The following is a 16,391-nucleotide window of genomic DNA, read 5'->3' on the forward strand; positions in this document are numbered from 1 at the left end:
TAAAGTGTTCAAGGCTCACAACAACAAATTCTTCAAACATCTTCAAGCACTTACAAACACTTGATACTGTAATTACAATTAATTACCTTCTCATTAAGCCTCTACCAGACAACAGCGATAACCTACTTGGAATTACATGCACTAGAGCAGTGGTCGGCAAACTCATTACTCAACAGAGCCAAATATCAACAGTACAACGATTGAAATTTCTTTTGAGAGCCAAATTTTTTAAACTTAAAACTATATAGGTAGGTACATTGTTATTAACTTAATTAGGGTACTCGTAAGCTGGCCTTTGCTAAAAACTCAAGAGGCCAAAGAGCCGCATGTGGCTCTCGAGCCGCAGTTTGCTGACCAGGGCACTAGAGAATACATATTTCTTCAAAATAATTTATAACTCATACTTTCAATTAATACAAACTAACCCCTTACAAAATTAGTCTGACCTGGTAGATTTACTGTATACTGTGTAATTTACATAAAAGTTAAATTAAAGGGGGGGGGGGGGGGAAAGGCCAGATTTTAAAAGACTGCCTTGAAGGGCAAAAGGCTATGGTAATGAAAATCAAGCAACTTATAATGAGTAGCATCTGCAGGTACACTTGAAAGTGGGGAGGCATCAAATGAGTTGTGGTTATAGCTAGTAAGACACATAACCAGGATTTGTAGCAAGATCTAAGCTTTCAACCTACATCTTATTCCATTAGTCCAAACAGCCAGCTGCCCCCGAATGCTTTGCGTGCTTTCCTATTTCAGCATGTTAAATGCCTGCTAGCTCCTCACCCTAGAGGGGCCTCCCTGTCTCCATCCCAATTTACCTTTTAACTACCGATTCAAACAGCCACCTCCAATCTCAGCTGAAACTAATTGCTTCCTTTGTGCTCACCCCCACATCTGCCTTTACCCCTTCTACAGTAAGCACTGAGTATAGTAATAAGTACTTGTGTAATATTTGTCCCTCTACTACCATGAAGCCTCAAGGGGTGGGAATGTCTAATAAGCTACCTGTGTTCTGCCCCACATTCCTTCCTCAATAGGATCTCAGTATTTGTTGCATGATTCAATAACTGACAAACAGCCAACTGGGGCAGCCTCATGTTTACATTCTCCCAGCTGTTTGCACTGAAAGAACCTGCAGCTGAGGTTGTGCTGGATTACTTTCCAGACAGACTGGGCTGTTAAATGTTGATTCACGCCAGATCAAACATTCAGGAAATTGATATGTCTTATACGGCTCCGAGCAGAATACAGATGACCACCCGGACAGTGTGGTTCAGTGGTTAGGTGTCGACCCATGAACCAAGAGGTCACTGGTTCGATTCCTGGTCTGGGCACATGCCTGGGTTTCAGGTTCAATCCCCAGCAGGGGGGTGCGGGATGCAGCCAATTGATGTTTCTCTCTATCTCTCTTCCTTCCTCTCTCTAAAAATCAATTAAAAAACATAATATGCAGTTGTACTCCCTAAGTGACGTTTTCCCTGGGGTTACCATCATAATTACGGCAGGGAACCCAGGAGGCTGCTCCTTCTAACACACATATTCAATCCATTAATTGTGATGACAAAAAGCAGTCTTGCATTGCATTAAATTAAAAAACTTAAAAAATAATTTATTTAATGCACTAGCAAGATTATTAAGTAAATATAGTTCCTTGTCCCTCAGGAAACCACAATTCAATAGAACGTCGAGGCAAAACAAAGGAGTCCTTTTATCCTCCAGGGTCTAAGAAGTCAGTGACTTGTGTAAAGGGGAAAAGAAGGCCTCAAGAAGAATGGTCAGATATAAGTATTTATATCAGGATATTTAAAATTTATTTAAAATAAATTAGCAGAGTATTTAAAATTTATTTTAAAAAGAGAAGTTATCAGTTGCTAAGGACTTGTTAAGCATCATGTAATTTTCTAAATGCTTCACATATTTTATTTTTGCTTTCAATAATCTAAGGTTAGAATAATTACTTCTATTTTATATATGGAAAAAGTAAGTTACTTGTCTGAAGCCGTAAGGCAAGCAAATGGCAAAGCTGTGGTTCCAGCTGGCTTCAAGGTCTGGATGCTAATAATATCTCTGCCTTTTATTGAGAGCCCACTGCATGTACCTGAACCGTAACCCCTACAAGCCCTGAAATGTAGTTCACTTAAATCATCGTGTTACCATTAAATGTTACAAAGTGAAAAATATGTATAATGGAGAAACCAGAACGGCAAACACTAAGCAGACAGCTTTGGACAGTTCTTTAGAGATGTTCCCCATTTGACATAAATAAGAGAAGACACTAGCTTAAATCCCAAGAAATCTTACGTAATAAAAAATGTAGGTAGCTTCTGTTTTAACCACAAATAATGATTCTCGTCTCCAGTGAAGCATGCCAGCTTGTACATACACTCCCTCGCCTGGCTCAAGCCCTAGTAATACCGTCATCATTAGATGCTCTGCAACCAAGACGCAGGCAAGAGAAGGCTTCCTTTTTTCCTTCTCCTACAGCCACAACAATGGAAAAGCACCAAAGATTTAGATCTCAGAGAATAGTCCTCTAGAAACATAGTGTTTTGTAATCTGGGAGAAAGGAAACTACAAAGAAATAAACTGAATGTGGGTTGTGATTTTTAAGATAAACATTATACCATGACCCTTCTTAGAACCCGAGTCTATATTTGGGTTGAATGTCTTTTCAAACAGAGGGACACTCACACCTGCAGCAACCAGCCAGCTCAGATTCGTAGGAAAGCCCTGATCCAGAGCCCTGTGTCCTACAACAGAGGTTAACTACACACGGTGGTAGCATAAGATCGTGGTTAAAAGCACAGATGCTGAGCCAGACTGTTTAGGTTCAAAGCCCAGCTCTGCCACGTCAATTGTATCACCTTGGGTAACTTACTCTCCCCTATGCCTCGGTTTCCTCATCTGCAAAATGAGTGAGGACAGCAGTGTCTACTTTACAGGGTGATTGTGAGGATTAAATGAATTAATGATTGTGAAGTGCTTGGAACAGCGAGCGACTCATACAGAGTAAGTGCTTCAGTGTAGGCTATTATTTTTTAAACACAACAAACCCCCCAAAAGGTGGGAACTTCAGGAATTCCAGAGCCAAGAACAATGATGCTACTGTCACCATGATTAAGCTCTTCTGGTGGAAAGTGATAACTACTCCGCCCACTCATGAATCCTCCTGTGTACACATTTCATCTGAGGGAGGGGAAAAGACAGACAGGTCCTCAAGCGCATACCTGGAGGGCTCTTAAGGATCAAGTTTCAAAGTACCTGAACTGAAGAGTAAAGATACCCAAAAGAGGAATACTTAGTATTTGAGTGATTTAACCTGACTTTTAAAAAGGCATAGGACCTCAAATGACTATAATTTAAAACCTTTTAATAAGTGTCATTAGTCTTCTCTGTTGCTATTTACAGTAAAACCAGGACTGTATATTAAGACCCTAAAGACAGATATCTAACATTTCCCATCTCCAAGTCTTTAAGCAAAACAAGGGAAAACTGCATTAGAAAAATTTATCTAATGATTATAACTTGCTATGTCCTCTAAAAAGTCCCTCAGCCTAATTCTTGAGAGTATTATGTCATGGAATCTTGTTTCTCTAGGTAATACGCAGGGTTATTATGGGCCGGGCTATAGTTAATTCCATGACCTTATCCATGAATGGCATCATTCTCTAATTTTATCCAGGTTCTCTCTCCCCCATCCTTATTCAAACGGTCACCAAATTCTATTATTTCTTTGTCCAATCATTTCTCTCTAGACCGCCCTTTCCTTGCCATCTTTGGATCCATCTACTTGCATCCACACCCTCACTTTCTATCTTACTTACAAAGGCAAGAGTTTAATCAGGTTTTCAATTCTTTCAATGTTCTACTTCTTCAATCCAGCCTTAGAGAGTCTTTACACGAATCTTCTAAACTTCCATCATGGTACATCACTGCTCAGGATGTACAATGGTTCTTCCTATAATAAAGGAACTGAGTTCCTCCTGCTCCTAGGACTTAATTTCTGAATAATTTTTCCCATTCCAACTCTCCAATGCCTTCTTCCTTCCACCACCCACTGGACAGATCTCAGCACTGTAGTCTACTGACGCATTGCTGTACTTTTACTTTTGTTTTTTAACCCCAATAATTACATCATGCCCTTCTGGACACACCATTTCCAAGGCCTCTGTCTTATCCAAACCCGACCATCCCTTCAAGACCTCCTCCATGAGGCCTTTCCATAAGACTCCTGCTCGGGTTACTTCCTCCCTGTCCATCCATTTTGGCTCTTATTTATACTGTTGAGTGGGACCCTACTTGTGTTGTCTTCCTTGTTGAATTTTTGGATTACTGAAAATATTCACTTTTATGATACCAAACAAAACTCAGCACACACAGAACTAGCAGTATCACTGAGTAGCAAATACCTGTTTTTGTAATCGGCTTCTTTGCTATAAAGCAGTCTATTACAAATTCTGGAAGAGGCCCACAGTAATAAATACCTATTTTACCAATACATAAATATATACAGTATGTGTGCATGTATACACATATGTAATTGAAACACGTTTTATGAAATAATGCTTATCTTCACTACATGCAATGCAACTGTCTTTTTAAGAAACAGCCTATAATTTGGATAGCTGCATACTTGGAAATTATAATGAATATTGTTAGGTATATTAATTTTCTTACGTAAAAAAAGTGCTTGTTTTTAGATACAGATCAGAAACTAAGTTCCCTGATATCTGTGTGTAACTTACTTTGAAACAGATTACATACACACCCACACAAAACAAATATAAAAAGTTTAATTATTGAATCTGGTGTGGGTATCTGCTGTACTCTTTCTTCTGCTTTTCCTTATAAAAATATAAAATGATACCTGTTACTCATTCAATTTATTTCATGGCCAACCAACAAGCTTCAATACTGTTTGAAAAATAGTGCTTTATAAATAGGAAAAAGACAAGCCACTCCTTCCTGTTTGCTAACTATATTTAAGGAGGCGCTAACATACTAAAGAATGTTCTGAGGTTACTTCCTGGAGTGGGTCAATAAAGGATTTTATTTTCCATTGCTCTGAGTCCACTAATCTCTCCTTGAAAACTCTTTCTATGAAACTTTCTATGAATTATTAGTACCTTAGCAGGAGGGTATCAGATTAAGGACTAGTTTTTTACTTGCAGAGATCACAGAATCATAATTTACCCTAAGGGACCTTTCATCCTACGAAGAATCTTTGCAGTATAAGGACTACATCTGGGAATGGCAAAAGTTCAAGACAATGTACTGAAACTGAAAATGTCATAATAAACATGTGCCCTGGTTAAAAAAATGTTCCATGGGCAGAGCCATAACACCTCATTGAACTGATAGTAAGAAGGAAGTGCTATAAATGAATGAAAGAAATTTCCAGAGAAATAAAATTCTTTCCATTTAAAGGCCAACATTTTTAAGACTTGCTGATTATATATTTCTGATTTTCTAAATTCCTAGGACTGTTTTCCTGATGACTGGGTCACTCATATGATGAAATTTGCATTGTGATGTAGCACCGTGACTGCAGAAAGAAACCAGGACTAGATCAGCAGGGGACCAGGGCTCCAGGTGTAGGGCCCTCATTTGAGAAAACAAGGTAGTCGGACTTTTCAACTTCCCAGGCCTCTGCAGCTCTGACACCCAACAATTCTGTAACGCTGGTAGCCCTACGCACATACCGAAGAACACCAATTGAATACGGGGTGGGGCAAAAAAAGGTTTGTAGCTGTTTGTATAGAAAATAATACAATAATTAATAAATAATAATATAAGAATAAACTCTGTTTTCCATACTCAAAACTGTAATCCTACTGTTGCCCCACCCTGTATTTACCCTTCCTTATAATGAATCTATCTTATCAAAATGAAAATTAAGCAAACAGTAGTTAAAAAACCATATGCAGCAAGTGAAAGAAATGAATAATTCTTAACACAACAACATGGATGAAGCTCATGCATGTCATACTTAATGAAGGAGACCACACACAAAGTGTACTTGCTGTTTGAGTCCAGGGATCCAGAGGTCAGAACAGCGGTCACCCTTGTGGGGAGGGGTAGGGAGAATGATCTGCGGGAAGGTGGCACAAAGGGGTGCTGGGTGCTGACAATGTTGACGCTGGGGGTAGTCACTCAGGGCACGCACAGGCAAAAATCATGCAACTGTATAATTGTACATTTAAGGTGTATGCACTTTACAACAAGTTATTCCTCAAAAAAGTAAAGAATAAAACACACCAAAAAATCAATGAGAATACAGGAGCTGTTAAAATTACAACTTTATCTTTATAGTACTTATAACATTGCAGGTACTCAATAAATGTTGGTTAACATACAGTGTTGTTCAATTCCAGCATAAAAAAGAACTTTAATTTCATTAGTGTGTCAATACATACTGCATTCTGTCAGCTCTTTAATATTTTTAACATTTCCAAAGCTTTCATGACACACCTAATAAATATTTGGTTTTAGTATCTATATATATAAAAGGCTAAGATACTAAGTGTCTGGGTAATGAGGTCACGTAGCAATGCCTGGCTTCCTCTCCCTAGTTAGAACACGACTTGCTTTATAGCCAGGTGGAAACATTTTACACTTTAACCAAATGTCTGTGAAGCATTTTCCTGTGCCTCATCTCATTTGATCCTCACAGAAGTCCTGGAGTAGATAGATAGGAGACTTGGTGGAATCCTATTTTCTTTTCACTAGCCAGAAAATGAAGATTTAGAAAGCTTAGAAACTTGACCTGACTGAAAAGAAGTAAGAAATGGTGGACCTTGAAAACAACTTCAGGTTTTCTCACTGTGCAGAATATAGTCAAACACTGCTGTAGTTAAATATTTTACCCTTTGTTTTCCCTGCATGATCTACAATAATAATCTGCTTCTTGTTGATATTTACTGTTGTGTTGCTGACAATTACCTGAAAGAGAAGTTGGGGTACTTCATTGGGCTGGAAAAAGTTTAGCTAAATCAGAAAGCAGGTCTAATTAAGCAAATTTATTCTATATCTATAAAAGGCTAATTTGACTCACACATGAGTGATACATATAAAGCTCTCGCTGGTGCCAATCACATGCATGTGTTTCCATCTGTCAATATTGATCGTGAATTTGGTTGACACTTCTATTATAGAGAAAGGTTGAATAGCGATATTAAAATATTTCATCTAGCCCTAACTGGTTTGGCTCAGTGGATAGAGTGTCGACCTGCGGACTCAAGGGTCCCGGGTTCGATTCCGGTCAAGGGCATGTACCTTGGTTGCGGGCACATACCCAATAAGGAGTGTGCAGGAGGCAGCTGATTGATGTTTCTCTCTCATAGATGTTTCTAAGCTCTCTATCCCCCTCCCTTCCTCTCTGTAAAAAAATCATTAAAATATATTTTCAAAAAATATTTCTTCTAATCAATTTCCTTTCAATGTGCACAAATTCATGCACCGGGCCACTAGTCAGAATATAAAAGAGCAAATGTACAAAACACAGCAAGTAGCCATCTGTATGGCATACTAGTAGCAAGGCATTAATATCTGTGGTATAATTAAGTACCTCAGATCTACACACAAATGTATTTAATTTTAAATTCTGCACAATACAGCAACATCCTAAATGCCATGTTGATGCAGGCTGCAAATGGCTCACTCATAATAATTCTTAAGAAAGCCAATGTTTCTCCAAGAGGCTGAATTAACTAAAGCACACAAAGTACAAGTAGGGCTTACTCACTCAGACCAAACTGTTTTATGACTGTTAATGGAATTGATTAATTTAGGTTCCAAGCCAGGCCCCCCACAATACAAAATTTCCACTTCAAAAATGTTTTTCTGGGCATCTTTTGTGAGCCAGGCAGTATGCTAAAAGCACTCATGGAAAGATGAGTATGGTGAACTCTGCCCTAGGAGCTCCCACTAGGGCGGAGAGACACTGAGGCAGGAAGATGTACAGGACACAGGGCGGGAGAAGAACAATGTAGTAAGGACCCTGAGTGCACAAGGGCTGGAAGTGAGCAACCAGAAGCTTCAGGGATACAGCTTTCAAGGTGATATTTGGCTCAGACGTAGGAGAGTAAGCTCAAAAATCGGCCAAGAGAGCTAGCAAGAAGCACAGACAAAAAGTAAAATATTTAGGAAACTCAAAGTTTTCTTGGGCATCTAGAATTTAGAAGGACTAAATGGGTTATTCTAAATCAGAGTCTGATTGGGGGCTGGGGCGAAAAAGAGAGAAGAAATGAGTGCCTCAAGAAGACAGACAGCCTGGGGCAGGCTCTGTAAACCATGCTAGGCTTGACCCTTCATCATGTAGGCAAGGCGAAGCCAGGGCTTTAAACGTAGGTGGGAATTTTTTAAATTACAAAAATAAAATATTGAGGAATAGAGAAGTTGAAATATACGAAATATACAAAAAAGTATAAGGGGAAAAAAATCACCCTTAAAACCTCCCTTAATTACAGACACTGTTTAGAATCTTATTAATTCTTTAAAACATGTAACTGTGCCTGTACTGCACACAGGAATTTCAGATCTGGTTCATGTGCTGCTCTCAGTCACACAGGATTCACTGAATCTGTAGGATTTGGTCAATCTGTGGCTGTACATGCATGCTGCTCTGCACAGCAACACCAAGGGCCCCCTGCCTGGGATGCAGGGATCATATAAGCAGACCTACTTTAAAAAACACACGTTTGAAGCTAAGGACAGCTGTGTTCTCACTTAAACTGGTATTACCCACCACATGATGGGAAGTCAGGCATTTTGCCTCATAAAAACATGATTGGTAATTTATTCTATCTCCACCTATCTCTCTTCTGGGGACCCGAAATGCTAAACAAACTCTGATTATCACAGCCCTGGTGCTTTTTATCAGAGAGCTCTACAGATGAAAAGGAATAAAATTTTCACCTAGGATGAAAGAAAAGGTAATAGCTAAAGATGACTTCCTTTTTCTTTTTTATTTACAGACTAGAGGCCCAAATGAATGAAATTCGTGCAAGGGGCTCAGCCCTCACAGCCCTGGCTTCGTCTGGAAGGTCGTCCGGAAGGTTGTTCGGCTGTCCAGTCTAATTAGCATATTATGCTTTTATTATTATAGATTACGAAGAGAAATCCTTCCCTGCACACTGTAACTAAGCCATAACTACAGAAAATATCCCAGATTCTTCTGACTGTATACTGAGGTACACCTATCCACTTTTATTACTCAGATTCTGTCTGAAACACACACACATGTTAGAATACTAAAAGGGGGGAAAGTGTATGAAGAACAGAAAGCAGTCTGGGAAAATTTCAACACCAGATTTTTTAAAAAAAATCTTTACTGGGAACTGTAATGAACCAAATCACGGGTCTGTACCTGGCTTAGAGCCCTAACTTCCCAATGAACTCAGATAGGACACCTGCTCTGAGCTTGTTACAGAACTGCCTGTGCACAGAACTGCCATGGGAAAACATTAATTTTATGTCCAATCAGAAGAATGTCTTCCTTCTTAAGAGGCTTTTACTCATGCATAGTTCCCTAAAATATGTGAACGATGGGGTTTTATTGTCTTTTATGGGGAAAGCTGATGAGCTTCATAAGACCCCAATGGCTGCTGTGTAATAGTATTACAATGCAGTGTACTTTATTTTTATTAAATTGACTCAGTCCACCTACATTATTCAGCATTTCAAAATGTTAGAGGACCATCTGTTCAAGATTCACCACTGAGAACATTATGAAACCTCATTCAGCCCAAGATGTTATTCTGAATGTGATGAACGAAAATGCCTTTGATTTCTATACAGGATGATGCCTCTGATGCCATTCATTACTTCAGATGTTGTTATGACTGACGTTTTATTAACAAGGCCATTTTAAACATGTGTAAGTGTCACAATCTCTGTGGCAGAGATAGTTTGTTTAATTGCTTTTCATCCTGGATAAACATGTAGATCACAGCCAGTGAATATATACTTCATATTACAGGACTGACTCAAAGTGTTCAATCCTATCTAATCAGAGGCAAGGGTATGTTTATTTTATCAGGGGGCACATTCTTAAAAGGAACCAAACTTCTTATGCAAACAGTGAGAAAGTGACAAATAATTAGGCAAGAATTAAATGGCAAGCAGATCTGGGCACATCATTTATTTTCCACTTATATAGCATCTTTCATCAAAAATTTCAATAAATCTTGCCAAATGTTCTTGTCCCAACCCGGGATATGATTATCTGAAAGTGTTACAAATCTGTTCTGAATTTCACAATAAACAACTGACAGACATTAAGTCTTTCGGACTCATTGCTAAGTCGTTCTTCCCCTTTGCCTCACATCAAGTTCTCTTTCTTTCTTGATATTCTCTCCAACACTTGATACCTGCCTGGACTAAGTCTTCCTACTGCACATCTGGACCACACTTTCTAACTCAACTCATTGTCTCCAGAATGCCCCTCTCAACGGTCACCACAGAGGCTGTATACAGGATGAGGTCTAAATTTTGTTAGTTGGAAGTCAAAGTCCTCCACGTCTTGACCCAAACTGAATCTCTCCATTCACACCTCTTACCTGGACCAAATGGTCTGATCCAGGTGAACTGTGACAACATGAAGAACATGCCTAGATCAGTTCTACTAGCTCATCTCACCTTTGCTCATGTGCTCCACGCATGCAGTCTTACCACCCCTTCCACTTCCACCATCTACTGCTTGGTGCCTGCTATGCCCCCGTCAGCATGACAGATGTTTGACATATTTTGCCTTTAATCCTCACCCCAATTCTATAAGTTATGTTTAGTCAATCACGATAAGCATCACAGAAATTAGGACTTTGACAAGGTCACAAACTAGCAAGTGATGAGCCAGAGTCTGAACTCATGTCTGATTCCATAGTCCGTGTTTTTTAAAATCTCATACACACTTCCTCAAATGCCATCCCCAACCTTCTACTTACCAACACCTTGGGGTTCCTTAGGAGTTTGGCTCAGTTTAACCTTTTCCACACACAGTCATTTCTTATCTCCTCCCATCTAGTAATCAGTGCTTACTCAGAACTCCTGCTGCTCTTAGAGTCCTTCCTGTTGCACTAAACCCTCCACTGCCTTGTGTTATTGGTTACCTTATTGTGTCTTCCCCTTTTTTGCAGTCCCAGAGCCTCACATTGTCTCTTGAACACAGGAGGCACTTGACTGTCATAACTGAGCCCTCTGTACTTTGATATTATTGTCTTTGGGTAAAATTCCATATCGGGTAGGATAATTTCAGTAACTGAATAAAGTAAGTCCAACTATAGGGGCCTTTTTGAGCTCACAAACTAAAAAGATCAGAGGACAGGGCTAATTTGGTGGCTTAAAAAAATGTTATCAAAGACCCAAACTCCTTCCATTTATCCAATATCCTCAGGACATTTGCTCCTTCCTTCATGGAGGCAAGAGAACTACTGCAGTTCTACTGCAGACATGTAGACAACGTCTGGCTATAGACAAGTATTGCTGTCTTCTCATATTTTATTAGAGAGGAAAATGTTTTCCAGCAGCTCCCCTTAAGCTCCTTTGGCCGGGACTGAGTCCTATGTCTACGCATTAGTTGCAAGGGAGGATGTGGAAGCAGTAACATTTCAGCCTCTACGGCAGGAGCGGGCTCTGCCGGCTATATAGAAAGGAAGGAAAATGGTGCTGGGATAGGCAACTGGCAGTGTTTGCAAACACTGTAAGAGAAATATTAATGTAGTAATAAACTCTGTATAATAAAACTCCTCCATGTCTAAGTAGATGAATCGTCATAAGAAAGGTTTGTTAATCATGCTATAACAAATAATCCATTACAATAGAATTAAGAAAGAAGAGAAATGGAATCTCCCAGCTCTTTCGCTGATAAATTGTAAACACATTCCTATCCTCAGGTCGTCAGTTAAATACCACAATTTCTTCAACCACCATGACCATCACAAAGAAGGAAAGGCAAGTGGGGGTGAAAAACCAGCCCTCTTGAGATTCCATATAGTTCTCCAAGCACATTAAAACAGACAAAAATACCAAAGAGATTTAAAGACCAAAAATGGATAACAAAGTATTTACAAGCCTTTGCCTTTTCGCCTCCTTTTTGCTGCTTCTAACAGGATAGTCTGCCTCGATTCACCACCACCTGTTTTCAGTTCGAGAATCAGCACAGACATCCATCAACGGGGAACAACTTTAAAAAATTCTAGTACAGTGCTAGCTGGTTTGGCTCAGTGGACAGAGTGTCGGCCTGCGGGCTGAAGATTCCCAGGTTCGGCTCTGGTCAAGGGCACATGCCAGGGTAGTGGGCTCAACCCCCAGTGGGGGGTGTGCAGGAGAGAATCATCCAATCAATGATTCTCTCATCAGTGATGTTTCTATCTCTCTCTTCCCTCTTCCTTCCTCTGAAATCAATTAAAAAATATATATTTAAAAAAAAATTCTAGTACAATGGAAAACAATGCAGCCGTTTAAATGGAGGTGGACTTGAATGGCTACTATGGGAAGCTGTCCAAGCTGAACGACTAGAGAAAAGATGCAGAGCTCTGTCTACATACATACTTATTTGTGCTTTAAAAAGGGGGCAGTTGTGGGGTTTATATAAATGTATACACATGTGCTCTGTATGAAAATCTCTAGGGTATCTTAGGAATTGTGAATGGTAGTTATCACTTGGGAACAGGACTAGGAAGCTGGGACCAGAGATACTTTTTATTTTATAATCTCAGTCTGGTTTAGTTTGTTTTTATTCATCTTATTTTAATATTAAAACAAAAGTCTCCAGTGCCCACATTGTCAAAGTGAGACTATTATGCAAATACTTGCAAGATTTCATTAGCACACTCAAGATACTTGCTTGTTTCCTCTTAGGACCTATGATTTTACTAATAATAGCAAAATAACTAGCCTCAGTATTCAGGACAGTGAGCATTTTTGTAATGCAAAATACCTTAATTTAATATATGAGATTACTTTCTGAAAAGCTCCCTACTGAAAAGGTTTTTAAAATCTGACAAAGAAGTAAAACCATGTTTCAAAAGGTAGTTCTAAAATAATTTTTATGGAATGGAGCTGGAGTTGCCAATTCATAAATACATAAGTTTTCAAGTAAAATCCCATAAAAAAAATCATGTATACTAATGTTACATCGTTCTTGTATAACTCTTCACAAAATGCCATCTCCTCCAGGGACCAATGCTACTGAAATATTTCTGTGGAGAACTCAGTCTCCAACTGCTCACAACTTTGAATCTGTATTGTGTGGGTGATGGTGTTTCCCAAGCAGGGTCCTTTAAGAGAGCATCATAGGAGCACACGGACAGCATGTGACAGGCATGCATGTCCCTACCCATGCGAACAAAGAGCGTCACAGAATTCATTCACCTAGTAACTGTCTACACACATGACTCCTGGGGCTAGATTGTTTTATTTGCGATTGTCAGATTTCAAAGTTTTGTTTTGCCCTTCAAAATGGATATTGTGACAACAACTATAAAAAAGCAATAAAGCCATCTCCTAAAGGTTGAAGTTTCTCAGGAGCCAAAACAGGATCCGACTACTTCCATTAAAAAACAAACAAACAAACAAAAAACTTGTTTTGATGGTTCTAGAATTTATTTTTAAATGAGGCAATGCTAAAATGGGATTACAAGATATATCTAGAATATTTACACTTAATGAATTCTTAAAACATTAAAAATGGTTTGCCCCAGAGACCCAGAAATTCCATTCCTAAGAACAAATGCCCATGGTTCAGAGTGCACTGAAAATATTCATAGCAGCAATGTACACATCAGAAAACACCAACAATAACAGCCACCCAGAAATAACCCAAAGGTCTACAGCAGTGGTTCTCAACCTTTCTAATGCCGCGACCCTTTAATACAGTTCCACATGTTGTGGTGACCCCCAACCATAAAATTATTTTCGTTGCTACTTCATAACTGTAATTTTGCTACTGTTATGAATCGTAATGTAAATATCTGTGTTTTCCGATGGTCTTAGGTGACCCTGCTAGCGGTTCTCAACCTGTGGTCTTAGGCGACCCTGCTCGCGGGTTGAGAACCGCTAGCAGGGTCGCCTAAGACCATCGGAAAACACAGATATTTACATTATGATTCATAACAGTAGCAAAATTACAGTTATGAAGTAGCAACGAAAATAATTTTATGGTTGGGGGTCACCACAACATGAGGAACTGTATTAAAGGGTCGCGGCATTAGGAAGGTTGAGAACCACTGGTCTACAGGCATTTGTACAGTGCAATAAAATGAAACACAGCTATAAGAATTAAAATGGGTAAAAATTAAAAGAAGCAAGTGAAAGAAGACAACAGTCAGTATGAATTCCTTTATAAAGGTCAAATGCAGGCAAACCCTTACTTAGGTCTAAACACCTAGGTTGTAAAATGACAGAAAAAGCAAGGAATGGCTAACACAAACCTTAGGATAGCATGTCCTAGGGGTGGGGAGGCTTGTGATGGAGAGATCTACAATCAGGGTCAAGCTTGATTTCTTACCCTGGGTTTTAGGTATAGTGGCAGTTCACATTATTTTTTAAACAAATATCTTCTATATGTAGTATTTTACAATTTATGGACATTTAAATTTAAAAACTACTGACTAAATTACACGGTAACATAAATTAAATGTGTGTGTCTGTGTAAATTATATTAACATCTTATTTAATCCTAATGCTCTCTTAAGCTCTAAATTTAACTTTGGGTAGTAGGTTAAAATGTAAATTTGAGGCCCTATTTAAATTGTGACCTGGACTCGAAGGCCCTTCCCGTGGTCAGCAAACTGCGGCTCTCGAGCCACATGCGGCTCTTTGGCCCCTTGAGTGTGGCTCTTCCACAAAAATACCACGGCCTGGGCGAGTCTATTTTGAAGAAGTGGCGTTAGAAGAAGTTTAAGTTTAAAAAATTTGGCTCTCAAAAGAAATTTCAATCGTTGTACTGTTGATAATCTGGCTCTGTTGACTAAAGAGTTTGCGGACCACTCCCTTAGGCTATCAACTGCAATATGCCCTGACAATCTTTTTGGGACATGATCCTCACTGGTTCACACCTGGGAATGTGAAGGGTCTAGGCAGGCAAGAGCCCCAAATTTTCCCCAGGCTACGGATTTGCAGCCTGCAAACCACCCAAGTTTGCACCCAAGTTAGGTCACACACTCCTCCTGGGTCAGCGGGAGGAGCCTGGAGGAGGAGGAGTGGGGAGGGCTGACCAGGGCTGAGAGGGCTTCTCCAGGGGAGCCTGTCAGCCAGCGGCCGGCAGGAGGAGACCTTTCCTGCAGCCTTGGGAACAGCCTCACAAAGAAGGCAGCTACACCTGTTTATTCAACAAGCAGGGCTCTAGCAATCTGGGTGGGAATTTCCCCTTTCATTCCAACTGAAACCGTGCACGTCAATCTCTGTCAAACGCTGCACTCAGATGCCATGCAGCTATTATGCTTTGCTGTTAGAACAACTGAGTGTGTGTGTGTGTGTGTGTGTGTGTGTGTGTGTGTGTGTGTGTGTGTGTTTTAAATAACAGAAATTTAATCTCCAAGATGCAAAGGATCAAATGTAAGCAGCAAATCCTTACAACTTTCCAGACCCCTCCTCCTACCCCTACTTGTTTTATTTTCTAAAGGCTAAGAATCATTACCCACAGGAAAGCAGCCCACTGTGACATTCCAGACAAACCTCTGATGCAGAGCTAATTGAAGAAAAATTACTGGAATGAATAAATGTGTTCAAATATTTTAATATTCAGGGAATGAAAGATTATATTTATTTTTGAGCAATATATTGACGTCTTCCATGACATAGACACACACAGAAAGCCACAAATTAAATATGGATTTCTTATGACATCAAGCAGCTCACATGGGCAGGATTCAGGTGAAATGGAAGCTTCTCTGCCTCATAGGGGCCTTGTGTCCGGCACCCTGGGGTGTCTGAGGATGGCCAGTGAGCCCTGATTGTTCAGACCCACATTATGCTTCCCCTCCTGCTCCCAACCCAAGGCTCAGGGGCAGCCCCTTACCTTTCTTGCTCACAGTGGCTGACAGTGGCTTGTCACTGTCACCCAAAGTCAGTGTTATGGAGTCTGAAGTTTCTAGGGAAGGGAGGACTCAGACATCCAACGGCCAAAAGATCCGATATCACAGTACAGAGTTAGATTCCAATTCAGTCTGTTTAGACCCATGATTACTTCCAAACTGATAGGAAGGGGGAGGACAACTGGCTCCTTTCCAGCCAGTCACCGGCACACTCAAACCAGACCTGTTCATCTGACATCACACACGTTGGATTTACATTTTTAAAGGACCAAAGGTGGTTCATTAGGAGTCCGGGCAGGCTAAATACCTAGAAACCTGAAGAGAAATAGCAAGGGATTTGGGCAAGCACGAGGACAA

The 16,391-nt window shown here is 39.9% G+C and overlaps 1 protein-coding gene across 2 annotated transcripts in view; it reads right to left on the minus strand.

Moving 5' to 3' along the window:
* TMCC3 (transmembrane and coiled-coil domain family 3) overlaps positions 1-16,391 on the minus strand; it is a 70,868-nt gene that overhangs the window by 22,218 nt on the left and 32,259 nt on the right. The gene's annotated exons all lie outside the window — the stretch shown is intronic.

This window comes from Cnephaeus nilssonii (assembly GCF_951640355.1).
Source record: "Cnephaeus nilssonii genome assembly, chromosome: 6".
NCBI lineage: Eukaryota > Metazoa > Chordata > Mammalia > Chiroptera > Vespertilionidae > Cnephaeus > Cnephaeus nilssonii.